Here is a 15,427-nt window from a genome sequence, read left to right as displayed (position 1 = left end):
TGTAACATCCCGTTCATCTGTTTGCAGCCCATTCTTATTTTATGGAAACACAGTTATTGGTCAGCAGTATCTTGCTATGTTAGAAAACTGGTTATTTCCGAGATTGAACGAAGATAACTTCATTTTTCCTTAAGACTGGGCACCCCATCACTGGAGTTGCCAAGTGTGTGAATATCTGAATGAAGATCTGCCAGCCGCTGGATTGGTCGTCAAATAGCCGACAACGTAGTACTTCTTAGCTCACCTCCACGGTCATCGGATTTGACGCATAACATCAGTGGAAATGGAAATTTTTACCATGGCATCGATGTGATAATGTTCGTATCGTTGGTGGAAACAAGTTGAACTACTGTAATCTAATCTTGAGAGATTCGTGAAAATGTGTACCAAGTCTCATAGTTATATGTCTTACAGTTTCATAAATATACGCGTTTGCAATACGTACACTACTGGCCATTAAAATTGATACACCACGAAGATGACGTGCTACAGACGCGAAATTTAACCGACAGGAAGAAGATGCTGTGATATGCAAATGATTAGCTTATCAGAGCATTCACACAAGGTTGGCGCCGTTGGCGACACCTACAACGTGCTGACATGAGGAAAGTTTCCAACCGATTTCTCATACACAAACAGCAATTGACTGGCGTTGCCTGCTGAAACGTTCTTGTGATGCCTCGTGTAAGGAGGACAAATGCGTACCATCGCGTTTCCGACTTTGATAAAGGTCGGATTGTAGCCTATCGCGATTGCGGTTTATTGTATCGCGACACTGCTGCTCGCGTTGGTCGAGATCCAATGACTGTTAGCAGAATATGGAATCGGTGGGTTCAGGAGGGTAATACGAAACGCAGTGCTGGATCCCAATGGCCTCGTATCACTAGCAGTCGAGATGACAGGCATCTCATCCGCATGGCTGTAACGGATCGTGCAGCCACGTCTCGATCCCTGAGTCAACAGATGGGGACATTTGCAAGACAACAACCATCTGCACGAACAGGAAGACGACGTTTGCGAGCAGCATGGACTATCAGCTCGGAGACCATGGCTGCGGTTACACCTTGACGCTGCATCACAGACAGGAGTGCCTGCGATGGTGCACTCAACGACGAACCTGTGTGCATGAATGGTAAAAAGTCATTTTTTGCTGTTTACAGCATCATGATGGTCGCATCCGTGTTTGGCGACATCGCGGTGAACTCACATTGGAAGCGTGTATTGCCGGCCGGGGTGACCGAGCGGTTCTAGGCGCTACAATCTGGAATCGCGCGACCGCTACGGTCGCAGGTTCGAATCCTGCCTCGGGCATGGATGTGTGTGATGTCCTTAGGTTAGGTAGGTTTAAGTAGTTCTAAGTTCTAGGGGACTAATGACCGTAGAAGTTAAGTCCCATAGTGCTCAGAGCCATCTGAACCATTTTTTTGAAGTGTATATTCGTCATCGCCATACTGGCGTATCACCCGGCGTGATGGTATGGGGTGCCATTGGTTACACGTCTCGGTCGCCTCAGCACATTCTCCAGATCTCTCACCAATTGAAAATGTCTGGTCAATGGTGGACAAGCAACTGGCTCGTCACAATATGCCAGTCACTGCTCTTGATGAACTGTGGTATCGTGTTGAAGCTGCATGGGTAGCTGTACTGTACACGCCATCCAATTTCTGTTTGACTCAATGCCCAGGCGTATCAAGGCCGTTATTACGGCCAGAGGTGGTTGTTCTTGGTACTGATTTCTCAGGATCTATGCACCCAAATTGCGTGATAATGTAATCACATGTCAGTTCTAGAATAATACATTTGTCCGATGAATACCCGTTTGTCATCTGCATTTCTCCTTGGTGTAGCCATTTTAATGGCCAGTAGTGTATATCCTTTTTGAAACACGTTGAATTTCTCTCTCATTTTGAACCATAGGCTGGACCAGCGTCTTGTTTTCTTCTTTATTCGCAGTACTAAAGTCAATGTTAGAAATACTTTACCTGCATTTGTAGCCATTGTCGCAGGTATCAAAGTATAACATACACGTAAAGCATCAGCTTCAAAAGTGAGGTTAAACTGAAAATTTTTGTTTGTACGTATACGGGCTTGTTTGATAAACCCACGTCCAGAGAAGGGCAAATTTAACAAACAAATATGCACGTTTACGGGGGCCTTTACGGTCGATCCATGGCTGAAACAGCTTGTTGCTAAGAAATGGTCTTCCAGGCAGGTCCAAGGGCGGTTGTAAAATGAAATTTTCATCATGTTCTCTCAAAAATAATATAAAAGAGATCTACAACATACTCAAGTACGTGATTCCTGTATCCGTCTTTACCGCAAGAAGGCACAAGTTATAATTTTTTTTTTTTTTTTTTTTTTTTGGCAAACGTCCCAAAACATTCGAAGCTTTGGGTAATCTCTCTCGTTCTCGACTGTGGTATGGCTGTTGTGTTCCCCATGTTCTCATATTGTGACGGTACACTTCCGTTTAAACGGAACGTAGCCACGTAACGGAATATTAAAAAAATGGTTCAAATGGCTCTGAGCACTATGGGACTCAACTGCTGAGGTCATTAGTCCCCTAGAACTTAGAACTAGTTAAACCTAACTAACCTAAGGACATCACAAACATCCATGCCCGAGGCAGGATTCGAACCTGCGGCCGTAGCGGTCTTGCGGTTCCAGACTGCAGCGCCTTTAACCGCACGGCCACTTCGGCCGGCACGGAATATTAAAGGCAAGGCCTCCGGCCCAGATAGCATCTCAGTTAGTTCCTCTCAGAGTATGCTAATACAATAGCTTCACACTTAGTAATCATATACAACCGCTCGCTCTTCGAAAAATCCGTATCTAAAGACTGAAAAGTTGCATAAGTCACGCTAATACTCAAGACAAGAAATAGGAGCAATACGCTGAATTACAGTCTACATCATTAAGGTCGATTTACACCACGATTTTCGAACATATACTGTGTTCGAACATTATGAATTACCTCGAAGAGAACGGTGCATTGACACAGAGTCAACACAAAATGGTTCAAATGGCTCTGAGCACTATGGGACTCAACATCTTAGGTCATATTACCATTTGCAGCCACTCACGGGCTTCATGTTCCCAAACAACGATGCGCCATGTCACTGGGCCACAACTGTTCGCGATTAGTTTGAAGAATATTCTGGACAAATCGAGGGAATGATTTGGCCACCCAGATCGCCCGACGTGGATCCCATCGAACATTTATGGGACGTAATCGAGAGGTCAGTTCGTGGAAAAAATCCTGTAACGGCAACACTTTCGCAATTTTGGACAGCTATAGAGGTAGCATGGTTCGGTATTCTGCAGGGGCTTCTGACGACGAGTCCATGCCACGTCGGACTGCTGCACTATACCGGGCAAAAGGAGATCCAAAACAAAATTCCATGACCTTTCTCACCTCACTATATACGAAGTCCTCGGGTGTAATCAATTGTGAGAGACATTCGATGAGAAACAGAGTTATCGCATATAAAACAGGGTCCATGATGTACTTTATACTGAGCTTGCCTAACAAATCAAACAAAATGCGCGTGTAACGGGAACAGCAACAGAAATAAGGGAGTTACTACGACTGAAGCAAGGGAAGAAACATCACGACTTCTCAAACCGAAGTAAAAACCTAAATAACCCCATATGTAGGATGTTTCAGAATAAATGTTTTAAAAATTTGGGAGCAGGTTCTTTGCATCAAAACAAGAAAGAAATGTGCAGTAAGCATGAGCACTAAACTGCATACTTACGAGCTATGAGCACTTGTTCTTCCTCCATCCTGTGAAACCCATCTCTTCTACAGCAAGGTACATATGGACTCTAAAGTGATACCTTGAGAAGTATGAGCCCTTGCTCATCTTCACAACTGTGAAACAAAACAAAAAATGGTTCAAATGGCTCTGAGCACTATGGGACTTAACATCTGAGGTCATCAGTCCCCTAGAACTTAGAACTACGTAAACCTAACCTAAGGACATACACATCCATGCCCGAGGCAGGATTCGAACCTGCGACCGTAGCAGCAGCGCGGTTCCAGACTGAAACGCCTAGAACCGCTCGGCCACAGCGGCCGGAAACTGTGAAACGCATCTTTTCTACTGAACTAGTGCTGATAGCTCTTAATGTATGCATTTTAGAGCCCATGTTTACTGGAAATTTTTTTCTTGATTTGGTGTAAGGAAACTGCCCCCAAATTTTTAAAACATCAATCTGAAACACCTTGTATATCAATCCCAGTCGGAAATGAACAATAAATGGGAAAATAAAACACGTTTTGTTGTTTGCGGATTACGAGTTGTAGATTGTGTAGTAGATATAGAGCTCCCAGCATGCATAACTAGCAGTTTCATGTGAGGTATGTAAACAAATGCATATATCCACATTATTTCTAAATTTGCTATGAAACCTAAATCTTTAAACGTATCGTAAATAAACAGCATATAATGCCCCAACTCACTCATATATGACTCAACTCCGTACCGCAAGAAAGCTAGTGTAAAATACTTAATACTTAATAATCACTCCTTTTGGAAATGTAAATACTTTTGTGCCAAAAGTTTACGTAACTCACACAGAAGATTAACATGATACAACGATTCTTCAGAGATAAAATAAACAAATAAACCCACTGAAGATAGACAAAAAGTGCTGAAACATGTTTGGCTGAAAATAAAACTGTAAACGGTGTCTTGCACAAGGCGGAAAATCCCTATCCAGTTGTTTCTTAGCATGCACGGAAATACGAACTGCAGTATCCACATGACTGTTTATTCACATTAGTTGAAAGTTCCACAATAAAGCAAGAAATGGCAGTTCTATCTAATTTGAGATTCCGACTAATGGCGTCCTTGTCAGGATGTGTGTACGTAAACAGTGGTGAGTGCCGAAATCCTAGGTACCATTAGTAGTAACGTGTGCAGTGTTTAGAGAACAGGCGTTTGCGTATGACTGCAGAACGATCGTACAGCGTGGTAAGTACATCTCATGTTAAGAGCGCCAATGCAAGATAAGAGAAATCAGGACTCGTTAGGAAGTCTGTAGATAGTCGTTTTTCGCTCGCTCCACTTGCGAGTGAGACAACAGAATGAATGTGCAAGTAGTGATACGGGGTACACTCTGTCATGCATCGTATGGTGGCTTGCGGACTGTGTGTTCTTGTCCGCAGCTCGTGGTCGTGCGGTAGCATTCTCGCTTCCCGCGCACGGGTTCCCGGGTTCGGCAAGAACTGATCCGACGACTGAAAATAGAAGATTCGTGGCGCCTTCTCCATCCAACACACACTGAATTTACATACCACCACAAAAATGGTCAAAGCAGACTGGACCGTATATATATCAGCAGAGCAGCAACTAAAAATGTTGCGCACGTCGAAGTCTATCCTGTCATCTTTTCGGACCACTGCAGCTACGAATGCAGCCAGCATCTCCAAAAAGGAAAGAACGTCAGCACAAGAAGCACGTGGAAGCTAAATACGGAACACCTGCAGGACGCGGAACTGCGCAAGCGAATAGTGGAAACGTGGCAAGAATGCCTCGCACAGCGCGCACGCTACAGCAGCACGACCGAGTGGTGGCTGGCACGAGCGAAGCCGACAATGCGCAGCCTGTTGACAAGATACAGCGCGTGAAAGTCATTCTGGAGGCGAACCACGGCCGAGTTCTACCAGCAGTGCCTGAGGAGGAGAAGGAGGAGATCAGTGTTTAACGTCCCGTCGACAACGACGTCATTAGAGACGGAGCGCAAGCTCGGGTGAGGGAAGGATTGGGAAGGAAATCGGCCGTGCCCTTTCAAAGGAACCATCCCGGCATTTGCCTGAAGCGATTTAGGGAAATCACGGAAAACCTAAATCAGGATGGCCGGAGACGGGAGTGAACCGTCGTCCACCCGAATGCGAGTCCAGTGTGCTAACCACTGCGCCACCTCGCTCGGTAGCAGTGCCTGAAAGACGCACTCGACGCACCAGCAGACGACCAGCAATACCTGCCGCGAGTGAGGAAAATCAAGGCAAAACTCCTTCAAATAAAGAAACAGCACATAAGAGGCGTCCTCACCAGAAGTAAAACATATGGCGAGGTGGATGAAGAGCCACTCACCATGCACCACCTAAATAGGGAAAGGGAGAGAGGCGCAGGAAAGTGCGTAAGTGAGCTTCAGGACAAGCAGGGAAAGACGCTCACGACGAAAATGGAGTTAACAAAACACATCGAGGACTATTTCCGAGTCATGTTCCGTCGAGAAGCGACAGACGACGCGGCAACTGCTGAAATCCTCCAGCAGACGAGGAGCGTGCTCACAGACGCAGACAGGGCGGTGCTGACAGAAAGTGTCGACGTGGATGACATCATAGAAACGATGAGGACCAGCGCAAGAGGAAGAGCACCCGGCACCGACGGTATCCCGCTCGAGTTCTACCTCGCATATTGGGACGTGCTAGGAGGGCAATTCACGGAAATGGTGAACGAGATACTCGATGGGGCGGAAATTCCACCTGGGCTGACCGAAGGGACCATAACACTCATCCCTAAGAAGAGAGCCGCCCGCCGCATTGAAGAGTTTCGTCCGATTACGCTCCTCAACGCCGACTATAAAATAATAGCGAAATGCATCGCAAACAACCTGAAATCGGCGATGAGGAAAGTCATCAGTCCGTGGCAAACATGTGCGGTACCAGGGAAAAATATATTTGACAACACATGCACCTACAGGGACATAATAGCACAGGCAGCCACCACCAGAAGCGCAGGTGCCATAATTTCGGTGGACTTCAACAAAGCCTTCGACAGGATCGACCACAAATATCTCGTAGAGACACTAAACAGACTCGGGTTTGGGCAAAAATTTATCGCAATCATCCAGAAGATACTAAGTACTGCGAGACCGACAGTAATAATCAATAGTTGGGAAACAAAACTGATAAAACTGGACAGATCCGTGAGGCAAGGCTGTCCACTGTCAATGGCTCTATTCGCTATAGCACTGGACCCGCTGCTGCGGAAACTCACAAACGACATCAGAGGCTTCTCCGTAGGAGGCAAAGCAGTAGCATGTATAGCCTACGCTGACGACCTAGGCATCTTTATTGAAGACCAGGAAGATATTGGGAGAGTAGAAACCATCATGAATACATTCCAAAAAGCGTCAGGCGCCCAAACCAACCCCAGAAAAACAGTGGTACTGGCGATAGGGAATCAACGACTCAAACCAGACAGCCAGTGGTATAAAATAGCAGAAAGCCATAAAGTTCTTGGAATATATATACAGTCTTGTCCACTTAGAATGGCCGCATACAACTGGAGGGACGTGCTACACACCATAAGAGGTCTCTCCAGACAGCACTCGAACCGGAAGCTAACAATCCACCAGAAAACAGAACTGATAAACACGACGATCCTGTCGAAAGCTTGGTACCTGGCGCAAATCTTAAGCATCCCGACAGAAATTGCGCGAGCACTAACGAGCGCAGTGTACTACCTGTTGTGGCGTCGAAATATATTCAAAGTGGCGCAAGCAACGTGCTCGCTGCCAACGAAAGAAGGGGGACTAGGTCTAGTTGATATAAAGACCAAATGTGCAGCCCTTCTACTGAAACGAACGCTCGCCATCGCCGTCACAGCCAAGATAATTGGAAGATACAAGCCCGCATCACAAGAAGCGCCGGTCGACACGAGACACATTCCCTTCAGAATGCGACACGTCAGGCTACACTACGCCAACAAAAGTTACGTTCTGGACACCGTGGCGAACCCCAGCCACAGAACAGTCAAGAGAATATACTGGGCCTTCAGGGGGAAGCCGGCAAAAAACAAAATTGAACAAAAACTCCCGCAATACAATTGGAAACAAATATGGGGGAACGTCTCGGAAAACGTGTTGCCTAAACATGCGAAGGAGACATGGTACAAAATAATTAACGGAACGGTACCTACCAACCAAAGACTGGCGGAGATAAAACTCGTCGCAAGTGACAAGTGTGACGTATGTGGCATGACCGACACCCTCGAGCACCGATTTACGTGCGGGAATGCCATCAACATCTGGGAAGCGTGCCAGCAGACGGTGGCCCACATCAACAGAACGGCGCCGGGAAGCATCACAGTGGAAGCAATCACCGCCCCAGACTGCAACCCATTTCCACGGCCCAAGCGACTGACGACTCTCTGGATCCTCGCCATGACGGCACACGCCATCGTAGCGCGGAGGCAGACCGACCAGCTGGCCTTCCTGATGGACCTCTGGGAGGAGAACAAGACGGCCCAGCAGCACAGGCGCTACCACGAGAACTTCAGAAACTTCCTGCAGATTCCACTGCAGACAGTAATCGCCAGAGTCCTTCCCAGCCTGTGACCCTCAGCACCACCACCTCACCACACTCACCACACTCACCACAAGAATAACGTGTGCAGTGATAGTGAAGAAGTGCAACACAAAAGATAAAGTGCTTTCTCTTCTCGCATCAAATAGTGAAGTATAGTAGTATAAAGTGTTTCTTCTTAGTGAAATCAGTGACACAAAGTGCTCCTTAGTGGAAAGTGCCAACTACTTATTATTATTATTATTAGATATTTTTTAAAATGATTTCCTTTACTTTGTGCCTATAAAATTCTATTGATTACTCACACTATCCTTTCTGCTTCTCTTATGCAATATGACAAAAATTTTCTCTCTTCTTCAATTTAGGTATATTCTGTAGTATATGTAAAAAAAAAAAGTTTGTTCCACTTCTGCTCCACCTATCATGGTGACGTTTCCTTCATACTGTCCCACTTAACAGTGTAACTAGAGGAAGAGATCAAACCAGAATACACAATGTGCCTGGGGCATCACAAGTGCATCCCATACAGAAACATAAACTCAAAATCAATGCATCGATGCCAAATATAAACTATTATGCCTGTCCTGCAATGTCTAACCCCCTCAAAAAAAAGACGACAAATGGCCATGTAAAAGGGTTTAAGGAACAAACGATAAGAGAAAAACGAAAAAGGAAAATATAAAAACGAAAACACATAAAATGACAGTAATATTAACCATCACTAGGAATATAATAGATTAATAGAATAAAATGTCTTTTTTTAAATGTATCGTTGTTAATATATTTAAATAAATATATATGCTTACAAAAAAAAAACATTCCCGGCGGGGTCAGGGATTTTCTCTGCCTCGTGATGACTGGGTGTTGTGTGCTGTCCTTAGGTTAGTTAGGTTTAAGTAGTTCTAGGGGACTGATGGCCATAGATGTTAAGTCCCATAGTGCTCAGAGCCATTTGAACCATTTTGTGTACTGTTGTTGTAGATGAAGAACAACAGAAATCTAAATAATCATCGGTAATACTGTTTTTACTAATTCTCCAACAAAAGTAAGATAAAAATTTAAAAAGTTAAAGTTTTTAGTTAATTTTGTCGTAAGATATACCAGCTTTGTTTCTAAATGCTCAGATATTGGTGATCTCTCAGATATTACTTTTCTGTATAGGGACTATTAGAAATCGTCAACTCTTTTACAGTCGTCGACATAAAATTGTGACGTATGGAATTATAACATTGCACTGCCATCAATTTCGTATACGCATAGAATAGTTAAATTCCCTCGGAACTGGAGTAAATATCGATTGAAATAATTTTGTTCCACAAATACAGGTTTGCGAGCTTAATAAAAGTTGGTACGTAAAAAACAAGGAGGGTTTGCAAAGAATTGGGGTGAATTTTGACTTACGCATTGAAACTAAAAGTTTACAGCGGCGCCAGTTGTAAGTTGCCAGTTCGTACGGTCGCTAGCAGGTGTCTCCCGCGTGCAGTTAGCTCGCTGATAACATACTTAGCGACGAGTGGAGATGATAATAATGTAGCAGCATTAGGTATCTTGGGTTCTCCTTTTCAATTCAAGTACAGCTGTCCGTCGTGATTTTTGTCGAGAGTTCGGCACTGCAGCGCCTATACATGAAAAAGGCTTTTGACGATGCGCCCAGTAGTTTGAAGATATCGGTTGTTTATTTAAAGGGAAATCCTTGTGCTCGTTCAAGGTGTACAGCAGTCAGCACAGTTTTGGACTTATTATTAGTGCACCGGAGTCTACTCGTCGTGACAGCTGAGAGTTAGTGAAATCGTCGTGTGTCTGTGTGCCATGTTTTGCAGTGATCTTTTTTTTGAAACCATACGGGATTCAACTATTGCGAGCTCTTCATGATGATACCCGAACACGTGTATAGTCTTGTGAACTCATTCTGGGCGTTATAATGCAGTACAGCATTTTTTCATGTTTTATCTACATCTACATGGTCAACATTAATAAAACAGACAAACCGCAGGGACGGATTCCTGACTGGAAATGGAGGAAAAAACGCCCTCTGAACATGTGTCTGGAAAGATGGGGAGGATGAATTGAAGTTCCTTTGATTTCGTGCCGTGTGTTTCTTATATGTTATAGGCTGTGTGATTGACGCAGGTGCTGTAAACAGCGGAATGGGGAGGTATTCGTGTCGGGAACAAGCTGAGATAGTGTTTGCATACGGCCAAGTAAATGGAAACGGTCAAGAGGCAGGACGGCTATACTAAAACAAGTATCCTTACAGATACCAACCACCTCTCACAACATTTAAAGCTCTTTTTGGGCGTTTGTGTGATCATGGGTGCTTTCAGACAGACGAACGATGCAGGGAGGCATGCACCAGATTTGGACGACCGGGTTCTACAGGATATTGAGGCGAACCCTAGTACAAGCTCCAGGCAAGTGGTCCGCCAACACGTTCGCCTGTCTGAAAGGAACCATGATCACACAAACGCCAAAAAAGGGCTTGAAATGTTGTGTTGTGTTGTGAGGTTGGTAACTGTAAGGATACTTGTTTTGTATAGCCGTGCTGCCTCTCGGCCGTTTCCATCTGCTTAGCCGTACACAAACACCATCTCGGTTTGTTCCGACATGAATTCTGCTGCTTACAGTACGGTGCGTCAATCACAGAGCCAGCAGCACACAAGGAAAACACTGCACGTCATCAAAGGAATTTTCATTCCTCAGCGCCATCTATCGTGGCAACGATGCATTTCCTTTTCCTCCATTTACAGTCAGGAATCCCTCCCTGAAGTTTGTCGGTTTTGTTGATGGTTCAAATGGTTCATATTGCTCTGAGCACTATGGGACTTAACTTCTAAGGTCGTCAGTCCCCTAAAACTTAGAACTACTTAAAGCTAACTAACCTAAGGACATCACACCCATCCATGCCCGAGGCAGGATTCGAACCTGCGACCGTAGCGGTCGCGCGGTTCCAGACTGTAGCGCCTAGAACCGCTCGGCCACCCCGGCCGGCTTTTATTGATGTTCACACTGTACATGATTATCCTGCAGTTCACACTTAAATGCTTGGCAGAGGGTTCTCCTTCAAGCCGTTTCCCTGCCTTTCCAGTCTCGAACAGCGCGAGAGGAAAACGATCACTTCCACCTTACAGTGCGAATTCGATTTCTCTTATTTAATTATGATGATCATTTCTCCCTATGTAGGAGGGCGCCAACAAATTATTCTCACATTCGTAGGGCAAAGTTGATGATTGAAACTTCGTGAAAATATCTCGCTGCAACGAAAAAGCCTTTGTCTTAAACCGAGCGAGGTGGCGCAGTGGTTAGCACACAGCACTCGCTTTCGGAAGGACGACAGTTCAATCCCGAGTCCGGCCATCCTGATTTAGGTTTTCCGTGATTTCCCTAAATCACTTCAGGCAAATGCCAGGATGGTTCCTTTGACAGGGCACGGCTGACATCCTACCCCATCCTTCCATAATCCGATGAGACCGACGACCTCGCTGTTTGGTCTCTTCCCCCAAATCAACTCAACTCGACTTTGTCTTAACGATTGCCACAACAGCTAACGTATCACATCCGTGACACTCTCTCCCTTATTTCGGTATAACACAATACCATCTGCCCTTCTTTGAAATTTTTCGATATCCACCGTCAATCCTGTCTGGTAAGCACAGTAATGCTCCAGCAGAGGACGGGAAAGCGTAGCGTAAGCAGTTTCTTTAGCGGATTTGTTGGGTCTTCTAACTGTTCTGCCAATAAAACAGTTTTTGGTTCATCTTCCCCACAACCCACAAGATTATCTATGTGACATTCCAACTTAGGTCGTTCGTAACTAATTGCTAGATATTTATTTGAAGTGACAGCCTTTGGATTTGATTTACCGTTTCACAGAAACTTAACGGCTTCTTTTTAGTAATTATATGGGTGACCCCACCCTTTCCATTATTTAGGGTTAATTACCACTTTTCGCACCATACAGATATCTCGTCCAAATAATTTTTCAATTTATTGTGACCATCTGATGACTTAGCAGGACGGTAAATGACAGCATCATCTGCAAACAATCTAAGAGGGCTGTTCAGATTGTCTCCTAAATCATTTGTATAGTTCGTGAACAGCATAAGGCCTATAATAGTTCCCTGGGGAACACCAGATATTACCTCTGTTTTACTCGATTGCTTTCTGCCATTTACTAAGAAATCTGACCCTTCTGACAGGAAATCAAGATTCCAGTCGCACAACGGAGGCGTACTCCGTAGGCACGCAATTTGATTGCAAGTCGCTTCTGAGGAATGGCGTCAGAAGCCTTCTGGGAATGTAAAAAAAAAAAAAAAAAAAAAAAAAAAAAAAAAAAAAAAAAAAAAAAAAATGGAATCAGTTGAAATCCCTTGTCGATAGCATTCAATATATCGTGTGAGTAAAGAAATAGTTATGTTTCACACGAACAATGTTTTCTAAATCTGTGTTGACTCTGCCGGCCGCGGTGGCCGTGCGGTTCTGGCGCAGGAGGGTAATACGGAACGCCGTGTTCGATCCCAACGGCCTCGTGTCACTAGCAGTCGAGATGACAGGCATCTTATCCGCATGGCTGTAACGGATCGTGCAGCCACGTCTCGATCTCTGAGTGAACAGATGGGAACGTTTGCAAGACAACAACCATCTGCACGAACAGTTCGACGACGTTTGCAGCAGCATGGACTATCAGGTCGGAGACCATGGCTGCGGTTGTCCTTGACACTACATCACACACAGGAGCGCCTGCGATGGTGTACTCAACGACGAACCTGGGTGCACGAATGGCAAAACGTCATTTTTTCGGACGAATCCAGGTTCTGTTTACAGCATCATGATGGTCGCATCCGTGTTTGGCCACATCGCGCTGAACGCACATTGGAAGCGTGTATTCGTCATCGCCATACTGGCGCATCACCTGGCGTGATGGTATGGGGTGCCATTGGTTACACGTCTCGGTCACCTCTTGTTCGCATTGACGCCACTTTGAACAGTGGACGTTACATTTCAGATGTGTTTCGACCCGAGGCTCTACCCCTCATTCGATTCCTGCGAAACACTACATTTCAGCAGGATAATGCACGACCGCATGTTGCAGGTCCTGTACGGGCCTTTCTGGATACAGAAAATGTTCGACTGCTGCCCTGGCCAGCACATTCTCCAGATCTCTCACCAATTGAAAACGTCTGGTCAATGGTAGCCGAGCAACTGGCTCGTCACAATACGCCAGTCACTACTCTTGATGAACTGTGGTATCGTGTTGAAGCTGCATGGGCAGCTGTACCTGTACACGCCATCCAAGTTCTGTTTGACTCAATGCCCAGGCGTATCAAAGCCGTTATTACGGCCAGGGGTGGTTGTTCTGGGTACTGATTTCTCATGATCTATGGACCCATATTGCGTGAAAATGTAATCACATGTCATTTGTAGTATAGTATATCTGTCCAATGAATACCCGTTTATCATCTGCATTTCTTCTTGGTGTAGCAAATTTAATGGCCGGTAGTGTACAATCGGGACATCTGGCCAAATCATAGTTTTCCAGTCGTCTAGGGCCCACACGAGATGGTCACGAGCGCAGGAGAGGCGATGCAAGTGATGTGTTGTTAGCAAAGGCTGTCGGACGGTCGTCTTCTGCCATAGCCCCCTGACACCAAATTTCGCCACAATGTAGTAACGCCCCACATTGATTTCTGCGGTTATTTCACGCAGTATCGCTTTTCTGTTAGGACTGACATCTCTACACAAACGCCGCTGCTCTCGGTCGTTGAGTGAAGGCTGACGGCCACTGCGTTGTTCGTGGGAAGAAGTAATGCCTGAAATTTGTACTATCGGCACACTCTTGACACTGTAGGCAACGGCCTTGCCGCAATGGATACACCGGTTCCCGTGAGATCACCGAAGTTAAGCGCTGTCGGGCGTGATCGGCACTTGGATGGGTGACCATCCAGGCCGCCATGCGCTGTTGCCATTTTTCGGGGTGCACTCAACTTCGTGATGCCAATTGAGGAGCTACTCGACCGATTAGTAGCGGCTTCGGTCAAGAATACCATCTTCGACCGGGAGAGCGGTGTGTTGACCCCACGCCCTCCCATCCGCATCCTCCACTGAGGATGGTCCCGGTAGGCCACTCGTGGCCTGAAGACGGAGTGCTTGACACTGTGGATCTCGGGATATTGAATTCCCTAACGATTTTCGAGGTGGAATGTCTCATGCGCGTAGCTCCAGCTACCATTTCACTTTCAGAGTCCGTAATTTCCGTCGAGCAGCCGTACTATGATAATAAAACTGCGAAGCACTTGGGCATGACGCTGGACAGAACACTGTCTTTTAAAGAGCACCTAACAAAGACTGCCGAAAACTTAAAGACAAGAAACAACATTATTCAAAAGCTCTGTGCTACTACCTGGGGAGCAACGGCCTCTACTCTCCGCACCTCTGCTTTAGCAATACACCGAATACTGTGCTCCGATTTGGCTAAACAGCCCACATGTAAAAAAGGTGGATGTCCAGTTGCATAACACTCTAAGGATGATTTCTGGAATAATTAAACCCACTCCAACGCAATGGCTCCCAATATGAAGCCACATCCCGCCGCCACACCTGCGACGTACTGACGCCCTTGTACGTGAATACAAAAACATCATGGGAAATCGAAGCCTGCCAATCCACCAAGACATTGAGGCTGCAAACACTAATAGGCTTCGACCTAGCAACCCGCCAACAAGAACAGCAAGGAACTGTGTACAAGAAGGTTTCAGTATCACAAACGCATGGTCTGAAAAATGGAACGCATGGCAAAATCATAACATGCCTTGCAACACACAAAAGCCACCTGTTTTTGACCTACCACGCAAACGTGGTCCACTCTAAATAGGACTAGAACTCGTCATGGCAGATGTGCCTACTCCCTGTACAAATGGGGTAAAATACCATCCCCTCAGTGTGACTGCGGAGAAAGTCAGACCATCAGCCACATTGTTGAAGAGTGTTCCAGAAGAGCCTATAATGGGAGCCCCTACGACTTCCTGCTCGCAACTCCAGACTCGATAGATTATATTAATAGACTTGATGTCTGTTTGTAATCCGTAAACTTTGTTATATTAGTAATGTTGG

General features: G+C 45.6%; 1 pseudogene; it reads left to right on the top strand.

Annotated features, from left to right (window-relative positions):
- The first annotated feature begins 14,164 nt into the window (after positions 1-14,164).
- Positions 14,165-14,282, top strand: LOC124799687 (annotated as a pseudogene).
- Positions 14,283-15,427: the final 1,145 nt, after the last annotated feature.

Source organism: Schistocerca piceifrons, chromosome 5 (genome assembly GCF_021461385.2).
Source record: "Schistocerca piceifrons isolate TAMUIC-IGC-003096 chromosome 5, iqSchPice1.1, whole genome shotgun sequence".
NCBI lineage: Eukaryota > Metazoa > Arthropoda > Insecta > Orthoptera > Acrididae > Schistocerca > Schistocerca piceifrons.
This window is presented reverse-complemented; position numbering and strand designations above follow the sequence as displayed.